Raw genomic sequence first — 15,623 nt, 5'->3', positions numbered from 1 at the left:
ACAAGTTCTTTTGGCACTATGATTTCAGTAATTAAGAGCTGGTTGTCACATAATTTTTTAAGGACATGTCAATCCGAAGGGTGTCCTTCGGATTTAAGTGATATAGTCAAAACAAACAGTCTGCACAGATCTAAGCTGATTCTAAAGAGAGCAATTAATGGCTTTCTGTTTTCCTTATCTTTATGTGGAATCATATTTTGTCCCAATTCCCTAACATTTTTAGATTTCCAGCAAAAGAGTTGTACCAGTCCTAAATAAAAGACTACCCCACTTTGAATATCATTGACTTTTCTAATTTGTCTAATTGACCCAGAGAACGTAACAAAAAAGTAAAAACAAAACATAATCTTAGGGTCATTTCCCCATGATTTTGAATCTATATACCACCCAGACAGGTTCTTTGTTACTGAGAGACTTTATAAGAAATAAATTATTTCAGCCAAAGGATTTTCTCATTTCTGTTCCCCGAGAGTCTGTATTTTTCTCATAATAATAGATGGATTTAGATTCCTCTGTAAAATGCTTTAGGGACCACTGAGATATAAAAATGACCACTATATCGGAATAAAGTAGAAAGGGGTGATTTTCTTTTTACAGAACACCCTCCAGTAAATAACAGGAAGTGGAAGAGCAGCTGGTGTCACCACGAAGCTCACTGGAGAATGTCTTGCAGAGTCATGAGGAATGGAGTCATTTCTCAGCTGTTTGTAAACCCCATGGAGATGACAGCATGATATGCTCATCAATTTGGGCTTGTATATCTTTTGGGTCTGACTTCCAGGAGGTTTAGATCATGGTACAAAGCAGAGTGGGGAAGATTTCCTTTCTCTTTGACAGGTGGCTCACTTTCTCTTTTTGTTTTCTTCCTGCAAAATAGCTTCTGCTTTTTCTAGGTCCCGGACTATTCAAAAGGCAGGCACTAATGAACACCAACAAGCTCATTCCATAGGGAGCCGATACTTCCACAGTTCACACTCCCACCTACTTTTGTCCTTGTTATTATGGGAACCTGATTTCAGTGGGCAGACAGATCTTCCAGAACAGGATTTGGAATGATTGTGGGGCCATCCCCAGGCTTTGGAACGAAGCCACCTGAAGTCCCCATCCTGTCTCAACGCACACACATGTCCCGGGGTCTCTGAGTTCACCCTGGGGAGAACAGTCCAGCACAGCCTGAAAATTTATACCAAATGGGATCCCTGCAGCCAGGTTTCAAAAGCATGTTGGTGGCTACAGCAGCAGGAGATTTGCAAGTAAACAGGGGAAAAATGGGAATTCCTGACTATCCCCACCACCACCATTGTTCCTAAGAGTCTTAGAAAGAAACAATGATTCTGTTGGAAACGTAAAAACATTAGAGAGTTGAGGCAAAATATGATTCCACATAATGATAAGGAAAACAGAGAACAGTCAGAATTAACTGCTCCCTTTCTGATCAACTTAGGTGGTGCAGAATGTTCGTTTTGATTACATTCTATCACTTTAATCCTAAGGACTCAATTCGAATTGGTGGCAGGGCTCTGAAGCATTACCTCTCTTCCAACCCTAGCTAGCTAGGGTACTCAAGATGGTGATAGTGGTGGAGGTGGGGAGGTAGGGGGGTGAAGAGGTATCCTAAGCCAGCAGCCCACAGGACTGAACCCCAGGACAAAAACTGAACCGCCAGGACAAAACACGTGAGAATTTGAAACTCACAGGCACAGAATCCATTTGCACTAGGACAAAATGCCACAAAAAGTTGCCGTTTGAAAGTAAGAATGATAAAGTCCAGGAACCAGATATTAATTGAATGGTACTTCACAAACATACACACACAAATAAATGCTTATATACAGGTGCAAGGAAGAGGTATGTCACCTCAAACAGGGCTTTTATTTATTTTCTTTTTAATGAGTCTTACAACACTACACTGGCTTTCACACTCCCTTATGCCCTACTGTTCCTCAAAAGTGCTTCCTTCTCCTTAAAGGCCAGCCGGATACTTAGCTGGGAAGCCCTGAGTTCTGGGACTTTCACCACCAAGGCAGGTCGACACCACCCAGCTGTGGCGGCAAACCTGCAGGGCTGCTCCAGAAAGACAGGCACATGCCGCACAGAAGAAGAAAGATCCACAAACAACCCCAGGTTCCCTCCACCCAGGTCTTGTTACACCTGGTTTCTCAACAGCAGATTGCTTAGCCAACCTTAATAATCTCAGAGGAACTGCCAGGGCAGGAGGCCGGATTCCAACTACCTTTGCCCTAATTTATTGAGGGCTTTAAAAGCAGAAAATAAAACTTTGAACTCAACTCATCTGAAGCTTTATGATTCAGGTGTCCCACTTGCCTTTAGGGGCACCAAAGATCACTGAAGTTTAAAGAGACACAAAAACTTCTGCGAGCTGCAGAACAGAAAAGCGTGTCCGGACCCGACCCAGCTGGTTCTCGTAGCACATTAACTTGGCAGGAGGAGCACAAGTCCCGGCTCTGCCCTGTTCCTTTTCTGATGGATAGCATCTCCCGGCCCTACGTCTCCCTTTAATCCTCCCTCCTCGACAGACTTTCCGCGTCTAGAAAGAAGTGACCCTGTGGCCCGGGGAGCAAAAGCAAGAAGGAGAAAACGTAGGGAAAAAAAGGAAATGAAAACAGCTTCTGAGAAATGGTTGCAGAGAAAACGAAGGCAAGGGTGAAGTTATTTCCATTCACATAGTATGAAAACCTGGGCTTTAAGGAGCTGGTCCTGCAAGGAGCTGGTCGGTGTGACTTTACACCAACAACAGTCTATCAAGGCCTTTTCCTTCTCTGCCTGGCCGGTTTGGTTTTGTTTTAAGATTTATTTTAGGGAGGGGGGAAGGGCAAGGGGCTAGAGAGGATCTCAAGCTCACCCCCCCTCCCCCGCCCTGAATCTCAGACCCCAGAGATCACGACCTGAGCCCCAATCAAGAGTGGGAAGCTTAACCCACTTAGCCACCCAGGCGGCCCCTGGGCAGGTATTAATAGCCACCCCATGGGGCTGCGTGAGGCCTGAGCCAGCCAATTTTTGTGGCTGTGCCCAGTCTGGGGCGCTGTCAGGTAGGTGATGAATTTAATTCTGAAACCGAGACCCCATAATTATTCGACAGAAAGCCATACAGCATAATTTAGAAATTTTTTTGCACTCGATGTGGCCTCTTTTCGTTACCGGGAAAGCCAGGCCCCATAGGAAGGAGCCACTGTTGGCCTAGCCTCGGGTCAGGTGGACTTCTCTCCTCCGCCCCAGGAAGTCGAAGCTTCCAGGGTGCTCCAGAGGCCCACCTGGCTCTTGTCCCCGGGGCGAGAGGCCTGAAGCGAGGGCCGCCTTCAGCCCATCCTTCCCGCGAGCACGTCCCTGGGGCAGGAGGGGCACTCACTGGGGTTGCTACAGCCCCGGCGTGCGTGCGCGCTGGGTGGGGGCGGGCTCTGGGCTCTGGGCTTGGAAATTACCGAGGTTCCTCCGGGGTCCGGGTTAGCCACGCAGAACTAGTGCACGTGCGCGGAGGCCCTCGGAGGCGCCGGCGATGCCGGCTGTGCGCGCAGGCTCCGCGGGGACCGGGCCGGCCGGGCCCCGGGGCTGCAGACGCTCCTCCCCAGCGCCCGCTCGGGCCCGCAGCGCGCGGCCGGGGAGGGCGGGGCGGGGCGGAGGGGTCCCCGCGGCCGGCGGCCCCGCCCCCTCGCCCCCCCCACCCCCGCCCCGGGAAGCCTCTAGAACGCAGGCAGCGGCTTGTGAACGCGGGCGGCGCTCCCCGAGGGTGAGCGCTGGGTAAACAAGGTTGTTGCCAATCGAGTCGCGTCTGCGAGTTACAGGAACCCCCCACGGTGGATTCTCGGGGAGAAGGAAAGTCTTTGGGGCTGGGAACCCACGGACCGCCAGCCCCCAGCCCCCTCCCCCCCTTTCCATCTTTGTGAATTTCTGGGTTGTGTAACCTCTGGAGCCTCTCCCTTCGGCCTGCCTGCCTGATGATCCTTTCCGCCCTCGTAACCCTCCACTTCCCACACGCTGGAACTGCTGAGGTCATGTGGTCAGGAGGTACAATTTCCCAGTTTCTCAAACGAGAGCTTTTAACCCAGAGGCTGTGGTGCATGGCTACAGGGCGAGACGAGCGCTTCTCCAGACTGTGCAGCCTTCGGGACCGAACGTGGGTCGCTTTGATTTGGGCCCAGCCGGGTCCTCACCCCAGGGTGTAGCCACTTGGGACAGGTCACCCCTTATTTCTCCTGGAGGAGACAGCTGTGTTTCACCAGGGGTAAAATGATTTATGTGCACAATTTAAATAGTGTTTTGGAGCTCCGAGGCATGCAAAATGCAGCATAACTGGAAGGTACAGTATACTTAAGGGAAAATGTGGAATGCACTGAATGTTTTCTTTTCCTTCTTTTAAAGCTAGTTTAAATCTATTTCACTGACGAAACTGTTTAACCATGTGCAAATGTGTCACTCTGCCCTCTGACAAAGTCGGCCAGGGTTGGGAGGATCGGCCTCAGCAAGGCTGGGAGCGTGGCTTAGTCATGCAGGGCCTGCTCTGAGCCACATAGTTTCCTCTAAATCCAGAATTTGCTGAAAGAATGAAATGACTGCAACTTTTTATGGATTCAGCCTTTCTTTACTCTCTTCCTTTAAATATGTATGTTTCAGGGAGAGGGGGCATATATGTTTTAATTATTCTCCCAGTAGAGAGAGTTTGGGTTTTAAACGAAATTGGGTGATAATTGTAATCGAGTACTCTCATGAAAAATCCTTTGTTTTTGCAGGAATTAAATGTTCTGGTTTGGAAATCTTGGTTTTGCCAAAATAAAGATGTAAAAGTATTTTAAAAAATTAGTCCAACTGGAACCCCCACCCCTTGCCAGTGTCACACGTGTGCGCGCGCGCACACACACACACACACTCTAAATTAGCCCAAATGTCCATGATTGTGCCTCCAAATAATTAAATTTCCAGAGATGAACTTAATTTAAAATTTTTCTTATATGAGTATATTCTGAATCATTTCAGGAACACGCACAGGCAGATCCCACAGAGAGTTGTATAACAACAAACACCTGTACTCTAGTACTCAGTCCAAGAGATAGAGCGTTACAGGTGTACTTGCAGTCCCTACCTGTCCCATCCATGTGTTCCTCCAACACATTTCCCTTCCTCACATTCCACAGATAAACTTTACCCTGCATTTGGTGTTTGTCATTCCCATACATTAAAAACATTTTTCGTACACATGCATAGATACATAAATTATATATAGTCAACATGCATAATGTTATTTTGTGTGGTTTTAATCTTTATATAAACAATATCATACTCCACCTACATTTCTGCCATTTTTAGATCACTCCACATTGTATTTTTGTGATATGCCCACCTTGATTACTGTAGCTCTGTTTCCTTCTTTTTAACTGTTGCCTAGATATTCACCAGGTAGATATCTGTGCTTCTGTTGATGGATATAGGTTGTTTCTACTTTTTCTCTATTATAAGCAGTGTTGCTATGAACCTTCTTATAAATGTCTCCTTGAGCACAGGTGAAGACTTTCACCCAAGAGTGGAAATATTTCAGGACTGTAAGTGTGCAATCTGTGACTTTATTAGATGCTGCCTAATTGTGCTCCAGAGGCACTAGTTTCACATTTTCACTGTAGAAAATACATATTATAGATGAGGAGAAAAAAAAGGAAAAATCATTTTCCATCTCTCCATTCAAAGAAAATCACTTTTAACTTTTTAAAAAAGGGGTGAATTTTAAGGGCACCTGGCTGGCTCAGTGGGTAGAGCATGCAACTCTTGATCTTGGGGTTGTGAGTTCAATCCTAACTGGCTGTGGAGCCTACTTAAAGATAAATAAAAATAAAATCTCTAAGACATAGAAAAAGGTTTTTTTTTTTTGGTATATAAACTTTCAAGTTTATTCTTCTGTGATATATATTTAAATATATGTATAAACACCTTATATATACATATGTGTATATACATATAAGTGTATGGATAAGATATATATATATTTGTATATACTTAAAGTTTCTTATATACACGTGTATATACATATAAAGGTACGGATAGTGTATATATATATATTTGTATATATTTAAAGTTTGGGAATCCTATATTTTTAAAGTTTATATAGTAAGCATTTCACCATGTCACTAAATATTCATTTAAAAACGTGATTTTAATGGCTATAAATTAGTTCATTGTAGGAATCATTCTTCGTGTTTTGGGGTTTTTTTTCATTCTTTGTTTTACATAATTATTCATGTGTTAAACATTTAGAGAGTACTTTCTTGACAAAAAGTGCCGTGATGAAGTACAAAGTGGTTATAAACAAAAATATTTTTTTATTTGCGTTTTATGGTAGTTTTTATGGCTTAATCAGTCTTCTTGCTGGACCAGCTAAAATCTTTAAGAATAAAATAAAACCCTTTAACTAATTTTAATTTTTTAAAATTCTTTTCATGCTAATACAACTTTTTCCTTTCCCTGGCTGCATAGCACTCTGGTAAAGAAATGTAGCACTATTGGGGCTCGTGGGTGGCTCAGTGAATCAGGTATCCCACTCTTGATTTCAGCTCAGATCATGATCTCAGGGTCATGAAATCGAGCCCCGCATGCATCTCTTAGCTCAGTGTGGAGTCTGCTTGAGATTGATTCTGTGTCCCTCTTCCTCTGCCTCTCTTTTCATTTGTGTGTGTGCATACTCTAAATAAATAAATAAATAAATAATAAATAAATAAATCTTAAAAAGAAATGTAGCATTATTTAGTGAGACATTTTGCAGTGGATGGGCATTTGGGCTGTCTCAAGTGTTTGCTGTTAGGGAGCTGCTGTGTGAATGTCTCTGCTGATTTGTCGGAGAGCTTCCCTGCAGCCTTAATCACCAGTAGCCAGTGATGTGACTAGACAAGTCGCTTCACCCTTCTGAGTCTCAACTTACATCATCTGCAAAATGGAGCCAACAGAGGTAATAACTAACATTTATTGAAGGCTTATGACAAGGCAAGGACTACTTTAAGTACTTTGCATGAATTACCACATTAAATGCTCACATCTCTTATCAAGTACATACCACCATTACTCCCATTTCACAGATAATTAAACTGACATTTAAATAATTAAACCAGATTACAATTAATGAGGGGCAGAACTGTGATTCAAATTTGCAGACTCTGCCCCTAGAGCCTGCCCCCTACTTTGTAACACAGACTTTGTCATATTTGCCTTTTCTTTCTCCCTCTCCAGAATTTTTTTTTTTTGCTGAATTTTTTTTGTTGTTGTAGACATCTTGACATATCACCCCTAAAGACACCTCCATGCTCTTACCAATTTAAATGTATGAGAGTTTCTGTACTTTTACATCCTCATCAACACTTGGTATTGTAAGACTACAAATTTTTGCTAATCTGATGGGGTGTGAAATGGTGTCTCATTGTGGTTTTAATGTGCTTTTCCTGATTATTTATGAGGTCGAACTTAGGAGACCATTCCTTTTCTTCCCCCCCTTTTATGTGAAATGCCCATTCATTTCTAGTACTCATTTAAAAAATTGGTTTGTTTGTCTTAAAAGCTTTTCTTTTTAAAGATGGAATCTGGCATGACAAATTCTTATTGTAACCTCTAGTTACTCAATGGCTTGGCATCACAAATAAATGGCCCATGGAGAATGAAGCTGAAAATAGAGGAATGCTTTTCTAAAAGCGGTGGCTTGGAAATTTGGGTTTCAAAGGTAGAAATGAAACATACGGCTTCATGCTGAATAGCAAAATATACCAATACTTATGAAATTTCCCAAGGTAAGTAACAGAAATAGAAGCAGTGCTATATTTAAGTAAGAGAGATGAGTTGAGTTCCGTGTCCTATTTCCCACCTGTCCTATTTCCAGGCGCTGAAGTCTAAGTTATGAGGATGGTTGGTGGAATGAGTTCCAAGTACGTCTGCCTTTGTACCTGTCCTTTAGACAGTGAGTGGACTTCAGTCATTAGTGCTTCAAGTCACTCCATTCCACCAGTACTAAGCGTGGAAAATCAATAGTAGGATCGTTTAATAATGCTCCAAAGACTTGAAAAGAGCCTGTTAAGAGAGGTTTAAACCAAAATAAAGGAACTTCAGAGTAAGGTGTTCCTGTGTTTGTTGTTATTTTCCTTTGGCTTCAAGAGAATTATTTGTAGCTATGTACCCCCGTTGCTAGAATGGAATTCGGCCCGGGCTGTTAATCCAGATTTTTCAGATAGGACAGAAGATAAGGTGTATTGGCTTATTCATGAGGCAGTGTAAAGAAAATTTGAAAAGAAAATAAAGTATGATTAATCACTTTTCAGCATACAAATTGTTAAGATTTGTGCTTTCAAGTACAAATCACTTTGCAGTGATTTATAGCATTTTCTGTTTCTTATCTAAATGACTATGGAAAGTGGAACTCTTCTTATAGATGGGGTGAAATACACTATTTACTGCCCTGTATCTCATTATCTTCACGTCTCGGATGTTAGTTCTACGATTGCAAATGCAGGATATTTAGAAATAGAAGCTATTGTGTTTCATTGCTATTGGATCTATTTCAGATAATAAGTTTCCCTAAAGAATGACTTTATATTGTACCATGATTGGGATGGGTGTATATAGTTTCATCAAAATTACGTGTATATTTTATATATTTAAAATCATACATTTGTATTTGTATAATTATATATTTATAATTGTATATATTAAATATGCATATGTTATAATATGTAAATTATACCCCAGTAAAAAAAGAGAATTGGAGGAGAAAGTGACATTTCAGAATCACCCTTTCGGCTGGAGTGGTGAGATCATATTGTCTGGTAGTCCTTGAAGTATTCATGGGATCCTCCTGGAGTCAGGGCTGGACTGGTCCAAGATGTCATGTTGGTCTTTGTGTCTGCGTGAAAATCTTTGTCATCATTTTGAGAAGACAGAAGAGCGGGGCTATATTTTTAGCTGCCATAAACTTAACAATAAACATGGACAGTTTTTCCCACTGATACTGTCCCCATGGCCTGCTTGCATTCAAAAGCAGTCTATCCCACTTTCCCTTAAATCTGGTCTAGGTAGGGAAGGCTGACTATCTGGAAAATTATGGGAAGAGGAAATGTAGAAAGCTCTCACATCTGAAATGTATTCCAGTTCTCTTCGCATCCATTTCTTTGCCTTTCTGAGAAACAGGGACCAAGTAGGTAAAGTAGATGAGTGGTTTACACAGTTTTACATCTGATCTCCTACTCCTTTCCTCCCCCTCCCCTTCTATCCCCTTCTCCTCTTTTTTCCTGACTAGCATTGGGTGGAGGAGACTTCTGAGCTTGAGTCTTACTGAATTGGAGCCACCCCAAGGGCCCTTTAGTATTTACAGTTTTCACCCAGATTTTTGCATACCAACATACTGGAAAACCAGTGGTATAGTGTACCATTTTCCCTTCAGAAAGATTTTATCGGTCAGATTATCCTTATTTGTAAGTATTGTGAGGAAACAGGATCTTCTAAAATATGTATACTGACTTCTATCAAATGTCAAAAAATACATAGCCACATGACCCTTCCTTCATATCAGTCTCTTCCTGTATGAGTTAGAGCTGTTTTCTCTCCCAGCAGATTTCTGCAGTTAGAATGCTAAGAATGTCAATGCCAGTAACTGAGGACAAACCACTATCAAATCATCCTTCACAGGGCTGATCCTGCTCATTCCTGCTTCATCTGTTTCTCTCTACTTGTTAATTTGTTGAGGGGGCAACTTCTTTTTTTTTAAGTTTTATTTTATTATTATTTTTAAAGATTTTATTTATTTGAGAGAGCACGAGCAAGGGGAGGGACAGGGCGGGGGAGGGGAGCAAGCAGACTCCCCACTGAGCAGGAAGCCCAGTGACGCAGGGCTCCATCCCAGGACCCCAAGATCGTGACCTGAGTAGAAGTCAGATGCATAACTGACTGAGCCACCTAAGCACCCTTCAGTTTTATTTTTATTTAAGTAATCCCTCCACCCAATGTAGGGCTCAAACTAGTGACCCTGAGGTCAAGAATCAGACATTCTTCTGACTGAGCCAGCAAGGTGCCCAGAGGGACAAGTTCTTGTGCTGCTTGTTTGTGTAGAATTATTCTTGCATTGAGTAGCTCAGCGTTTTTCTTCCTTCTTTCCCTTCATTTTTTGTTTCTTCCACAGTATAGAAAATATACAACACATGAAGATATGTTGAAGCCACTTTGTACCTGCTTTCAATTCCACTCTCCAAACCCTCTGGAGGTAGCCACTATTCCAAAATTGGTGACTATCTTTCCTATCTTGTTTTTCTACTTTTTGTTCATATATCTGTCCATTAACAATATTTTATGTTAATTCATGTTCTTTTTAAAAAATATTTTATTTATTTATTCATAAGAGACAGAGAGAGAGAGGGAGAGAGGCAGAGACAGAAGCAGAGGGAGAAGCAGGCTCCCTGAGGGGAACCCAATGTGGGACTTGATCCCTGGGACCCTGGATCATGCCCTGAGCAGAAGGCAGCTGCTCAACCACAGAGCCACTCAAGTGCCCCATATTGATTCATATTTAAAAAAAAAAAATACTGGCAGCCCAGGTGGTTCAGTGGTTTAGCACTGCCTTTGGCCCAGGGCATGATCCTGGAGTCCCAGGATCGAGTCCCATGTCAGGCTCCCTGCATGGAGCCTGCTTCTCCCTCTGCCTGTGTCTCTTTCTCTCTGTGTGTGTCTCTTATGAATAAATAAATAAAATCGTATATAATGTATGTGTATTACTCAACATTAAGTTTTTAGATTTTCTGTTTATTATTTATTTAAATTTGTCTTTATTTAAATTTGTTTTTCCCTCCATCCCCTCCCCACTATCCTGCCTTTTAATGGCATTGTCAGTTCTTTTTTGATTTTCTAAAAAATATTTTATTTATTTATTTATTTATTTATTTATTTATTTATTTATTTAAGAGAGCAAGAGAGGATAAGCAGAGGGAGAGGAAGAAGAAAGCTCCCCACTGAGCAGGGACCCATGACCTGAGCTGAAGGCAGACGTTTAACTAGCTAAGCCACCCAGGGATTCCCTTTTTTTCTTTTAATTTCCCTCTTTTCTCCTCTTTTGGCGTGGAAATTATATTCCTATACTTTTTACTACTTGTTCTCAAGAAAATCTTAACAGAATGTAAAGTTAATCAATATATCTGTTCTCCTTTGAACTGACACAGGACCTTGGGATCCTTAAACTCTAATAATAGCCTAAACTCAAATCTCCCATCTTTGCAGTGTCCCATGGTATTGTGTACTGGTATCTTAGTGTTACTTTATTTTTAAAGTCCTCTCAAATTAATGATCAGCATTTGTTATTTACAGTAAGTCATTATTCAATTTTGACAATATATTTACCAATTTCTTTATTCACCCTTATGTTTTGCCCTCCACTTCTTCCTTCCAGATTCAATTATTTTTGTTACTGAAGTAAACCCTATAGTAGATCTTTTAAAAAGTTTTTCTTTTGAGTGGTAAATTTTGGTCAAAATTTTTACCATTTGAGTGGTAAATTTTCAAACTGCATTGGTTTGAAATGTTTATGTCACTCTCAGCCTAGAATAAAAATTCAGCTGGGTATAGAATTCTAGGATGAGAATTCTTTCCTCTGTGGAGCATCAGGATGCTGTTCATTTCCACAGATATCTATGGTGACTGAAGACAAATTTCATGATGGTTCAATTGAATAATTTTTGCTTTTTGTTTCTAGAATATTGGCTTTTTTAAAAAAGATTTTATTTATTTATTCATGAGAGAGGCAGAGACATGGGTAAAGGGAGAAGAGGCTCTTTGTGGGGAGCCCAGTGTGGGACTTGATCGCAGAACCCTAGGACCACCTGAGCCAAATTCAACCACTGAGCCACCCAGGTGCCCTAGAACATTTGTGTTTTAAAGACTTTTCTTCTTATCATTGACATTCTGAAGTTTCACCACAGTAAATTCAATTTTGAATTTCAAAAAAATGTAGTGCTAAGGTGTTTGTATGCTTCTGAAATCTGAAGACTCACTTATGTTTTACTTAGTTCTGGCAAATTCTCAGCTGTTATTTTCTGAAGTATCATCTCTTCTTCCTTTTCTACCCTTTGCTCTGGCATTTCCATTTGGTATATATTCAACCTTCTTGATCTATTTTCAATGGCTCTTAACTATAACTTCATAGTTTCTCTGTCCTACATTCTGAGAAGTTTCCTCAAATCTGTCTTCTGATTTATGGATTCTTTCTTCATGTTTGTCTTAACTATTCCTTACCCTCCTCACTGAGGTTTTTTTTTTTTTAAGGATTTATTTATTTATTTGTTTATTTATTTATTAGAGAGAGCAAGCAGGTAGGAGGAGGGACAGAGGGAGAGAATCTTCAAACGGACATCCCATTAAGCAGGGAGCCTGATTCAGGGCTTGATCCCATAACTCATGAGCTCATGACCTGAGCCAAAACCAAGAGTCGAATGCCTAACAGACTCCTCCTCCTCCTCCTCCTCCTCCTCCTCCTGGAGCCACCCAGGCATCCCACCCTGTTTATTGAGTTTTTATGTATTTTTTATTTTTTTCAAGATTTTATTTATTTATTCATGAGGTACAGAGAGAGAGAGAGAGAGGCAGAGACAGGCAGAGGAAAAAGCAGGCTCCATGCAGGGAGTCCGATGTGGAACTCGATCCCCGGTCTCCAGGATAACACCCTGGGCTGAAAGCGGCGCTAACCCGCTGAGCCCACCAGGCTGCCCTGTTTATTGAGTTTTTAATTTTGGTGACTATGTTTTTCATTTATAGAGACTGAATTTTGTTTTTTCCAAGTTTTGAGGGTTTTTTAAAATTGTTTTTTTCTTCATTATAGTTTCCGTGCTTTTGTTTATATCTTCAGCTATGTTAGTTATTTCATGGTCCCTTTCAAAGTGTTCTTTTATATCAGATCTCAGAATACTGATTCTTCCCTCTGCTATATCTGTCGATTCATCTCGTGGCAGCATATTCTTTCATGGACCTTTTAATTTTTTTTTAAATTTTTTTATTTATTTATGATAGTCACAGAGAGAAAGAGAGAGAGAGAGAGAGAGAGAGAGAGAGAGGCAGAGACACGGGCAGAGGGAGAAGCAGGCTCCATGTACCGGGAGCCTGACGTGGGATTCGATCCCGGGTCTCCAGGATCGTGCCCTGGGCCAAAGGCAGGCGCCAAACTGCTGCGCCACCCAGGGATCCCTGAACCTTTTAATTTTTAACTGTGGACTTCTCTTTAATTCTTCCCCCTTCCTTGGAGATGTAATAGTGTTCCCATGGAGTGAGAACATATTTTTACTGCTGGGGCTCTGGAGGTTTCAAATATCCTGGCGTACTTTTAGATTTAATTTAATTTCTCAATTAGGATTCCTGGGTCAAGCAAGGAGTATAAATTTGGACACATCTACCACCCCCCACCACCACATACATTTATCTCAGGCCTGGAATTTCATTTCTCAAAGCTGTTTTTCTACCATCCAAGTTTCCAGACATATAATATGTCATTTAGGGAGGCAACCAAGACTGGCTATAGCAACCTAACTCAGAAAGGTTTTATTTTTCTAACACAATAGGAAGTTTGGAAGTAGAGAAAGGAAGAAATTCTTGCAGCCATGTTTTTTTCCTCAAGCTCCCTGTATCTCCCTGTGCCTCCAATCTTAAGCAGTGACTTCTGCTTGTTTCTTAGAGGCAAGGTGGCTTTTCCATTTCGAGTCTCACAAGCCATGGCCCAGGTGGGACAGGGATTTTTCCTACCGGGCCTAGAAAGATGGGTGAGATTTGGTTACATGAAGAGATGAGCAGAGGGCATTTCAGTCAAAGGAGCATAGAGAAGAAGCAAATAGGAGTACGGGAGCTGGTTCTGACGTAGCCTGAGGCAGGTGGAAGTTGTACTTTGAAGAGTAGTTAACACACTTGAATGAGTCAAATAGAGATAGATTGTGTAAAGTCTTGTGTTCTAACTAGAGAACTCTATATTTCATGTGATAGGAAATAGGGAGCCATTGTAAGTTCTTGAAAGAGCAGAGAAGTGATTAAAATAGGGCTTTAGGAATAGGATTCTATCAGACAGGGGCTTATGCAAAATAAATTGGAGAGGGCCAAGGAACTGAGACGTGAGGAGGCAGACATGGGTAAGAAAAGGCCAGGTCTGAGACAGTTCAAGAGAAAAATTCATACAACAAAGAATTTTGTAAAAAGAAGAATCAGATAATTTTATAAGTGAATAAGCTGGAAATACATAGTCAAAATATTTGTAAGGGCAGTCTGAACCAGAAATGAAGAAAAATATGGGAGCATTCTTTCATTATCCCCATTTCCCATCACCCCTCAAACCCCTCAAATTTAAAAGTAAGAATATATATGTATAAGTAGAACGTTTGTATGTGTGTGTGTGCGCGCGCACGTGCACGTGTGTGCTGCATTTCATGTGGTTTTTGGTACTTTCTCTTAATTAGATTAAATTAATGTGAATACACTTTTTGAGAGTCTGTTTAGTTTTATAACTGAATATCATGGCATCTGTAGTTAATTCTGTTTTCCTAAATACCCACAGAGTGATGTTAAATGATTTTATTATGGTTTGGAGCTATAATTTTTTTCTTAACCCCTGTGGAGGGTGACAGAAGTGGGCAGGACATGCTACTGTGTATGTACAGGGAGCATGTTAACAAATGTTAGTGTGCTCCTGTCAGCCGGACTTGATCCCCTTGTGCAGATGTCATGCACGGACACCCAGACCTTGCCTCACTCTTGTCTTTGTGTTACATCCAGCAATCCAGCAGGGACACAGAGAGCTGTGTGTGGCCCCAGACCAGCCAGACTTCTGCTACATCATTCTGGTAATAAACAGCCTTGACAAAGGCCTCTGGTGACCTTCATGTGGCTAAACTCAATGGAGATTTCTTAGTCCTCATCTTTCTCAAGTTCTGAGGAGCCTTGACAATCACTTCCTTCTTTTGAAAAAAAGGCTTTTCTTATGACTTTGGAGGCATCATATTCTCTTGATTCTCCTTCCTCTTCTCTGGCTAATCCTTCTTAATAAGAGTAAACCCGTCCCCAGATGTTACATTTTGGAGCTTCTAAACATTTAATCCTAAAAATCAATCTCAAACTCAATCTGTGTGTGTGTGTGTGTGTGTGTGTGTGTGTGTATGTGTATATGGTATGTGGTATACCATACCACACAGTGGTATGTGTGTGTGTGTGTATATATGGTTTTTGTTTTGTTTTGTTTTTTTACTCTTTACTCTGTATCTAGCAAACTCACTGCTGCCCATGGATTACTCCCATCTATACACCAGTGGTTTCTAAGTTTTTATCTCTAACCTGAACTTTGGGTTCTAGACCTGTAGCCAGCTGTATCAGTTGGCAGCCTTAAGGGTGCTTCAGGTTAGATACGCTCTAAACTAACTTCATGATCTTTCCCTTAAGTATTGTCCTTCTCTACTTATATCCATTTCTTTATAAGCCATTAGTGTCCATCTGAAACTTAGCCAGAAGCATAGGCATCACCCCCGATACATTGATTTCTCCAACCCCCTCTCCTACCAAGGATCTAAATCTATCACTAAGCTCTGAAAATTTTATCTTCTAGATAGCTTTTGGCTATACCTACATCTTTGTATCTC

At 41.4% G+C, this 15,623-nt stretch overlaps 2 long non-coding RNA genes across 5 annotated transcripts in view; one reads left to right on the top strand and one right to left on the bottom strand.

The window, feature by feature from the left end:
- The window catches only part of LOC121485407, a 29,502-nt gene extending 25,892 nt beyond the window's left edge, over positions 1-3,610 (bottom strand). The window contains exon 1 of one of the 4 annotated variants that reach the window (XR_005986271.1): positions 3,441-3,610. This is a non-coding gene — a long non-coding RNA (uncharacterized LOC121485407). The remainder of the gene's footprint in view (positions 1-3,440) is intronic. The other 3 variants (XR_005986272.1, XR_005986269.1, XR_005986270.1) reach the window with 3 other exon arrangements.
- A 150-nt stretch (positions 3,611-3,760) lies between these two features.
- Positions 3,761-15,623, top strand: part of LOC121485409 — a 30,979-nt gene continuing 19,116 nt past the window's right edge. Inside the window, exon 1 of the long non-coding RNA XR_005986274.1 lies at positions 3,761-4,315. This is a non-coding gene — a long non-coding RNA (uncharacterized LOC121485409). The remainder of the gene's footprint in view (positions 4,316-15,623) is intronic.

Source organism: Vulpes lagopus, chromosome 2, assembly GCF_018345385.1.
Source record: "Vulpes lagopus strain Blue_001 chromosome 2, ASM1834538v1, whole genome shotgun sequence".
NCBI classification, from domain to species: domain Eukaryota; kingdom Metazoa; phylum Chordata; class Mammalia; order Carnivora; family Canidae; genus Vulpes; species Vulpes lagopus.
Note: the sequence above shows the minus strand (reverse complement) of the source record. Positions and strands in the feature narration are given on the sequence as shown.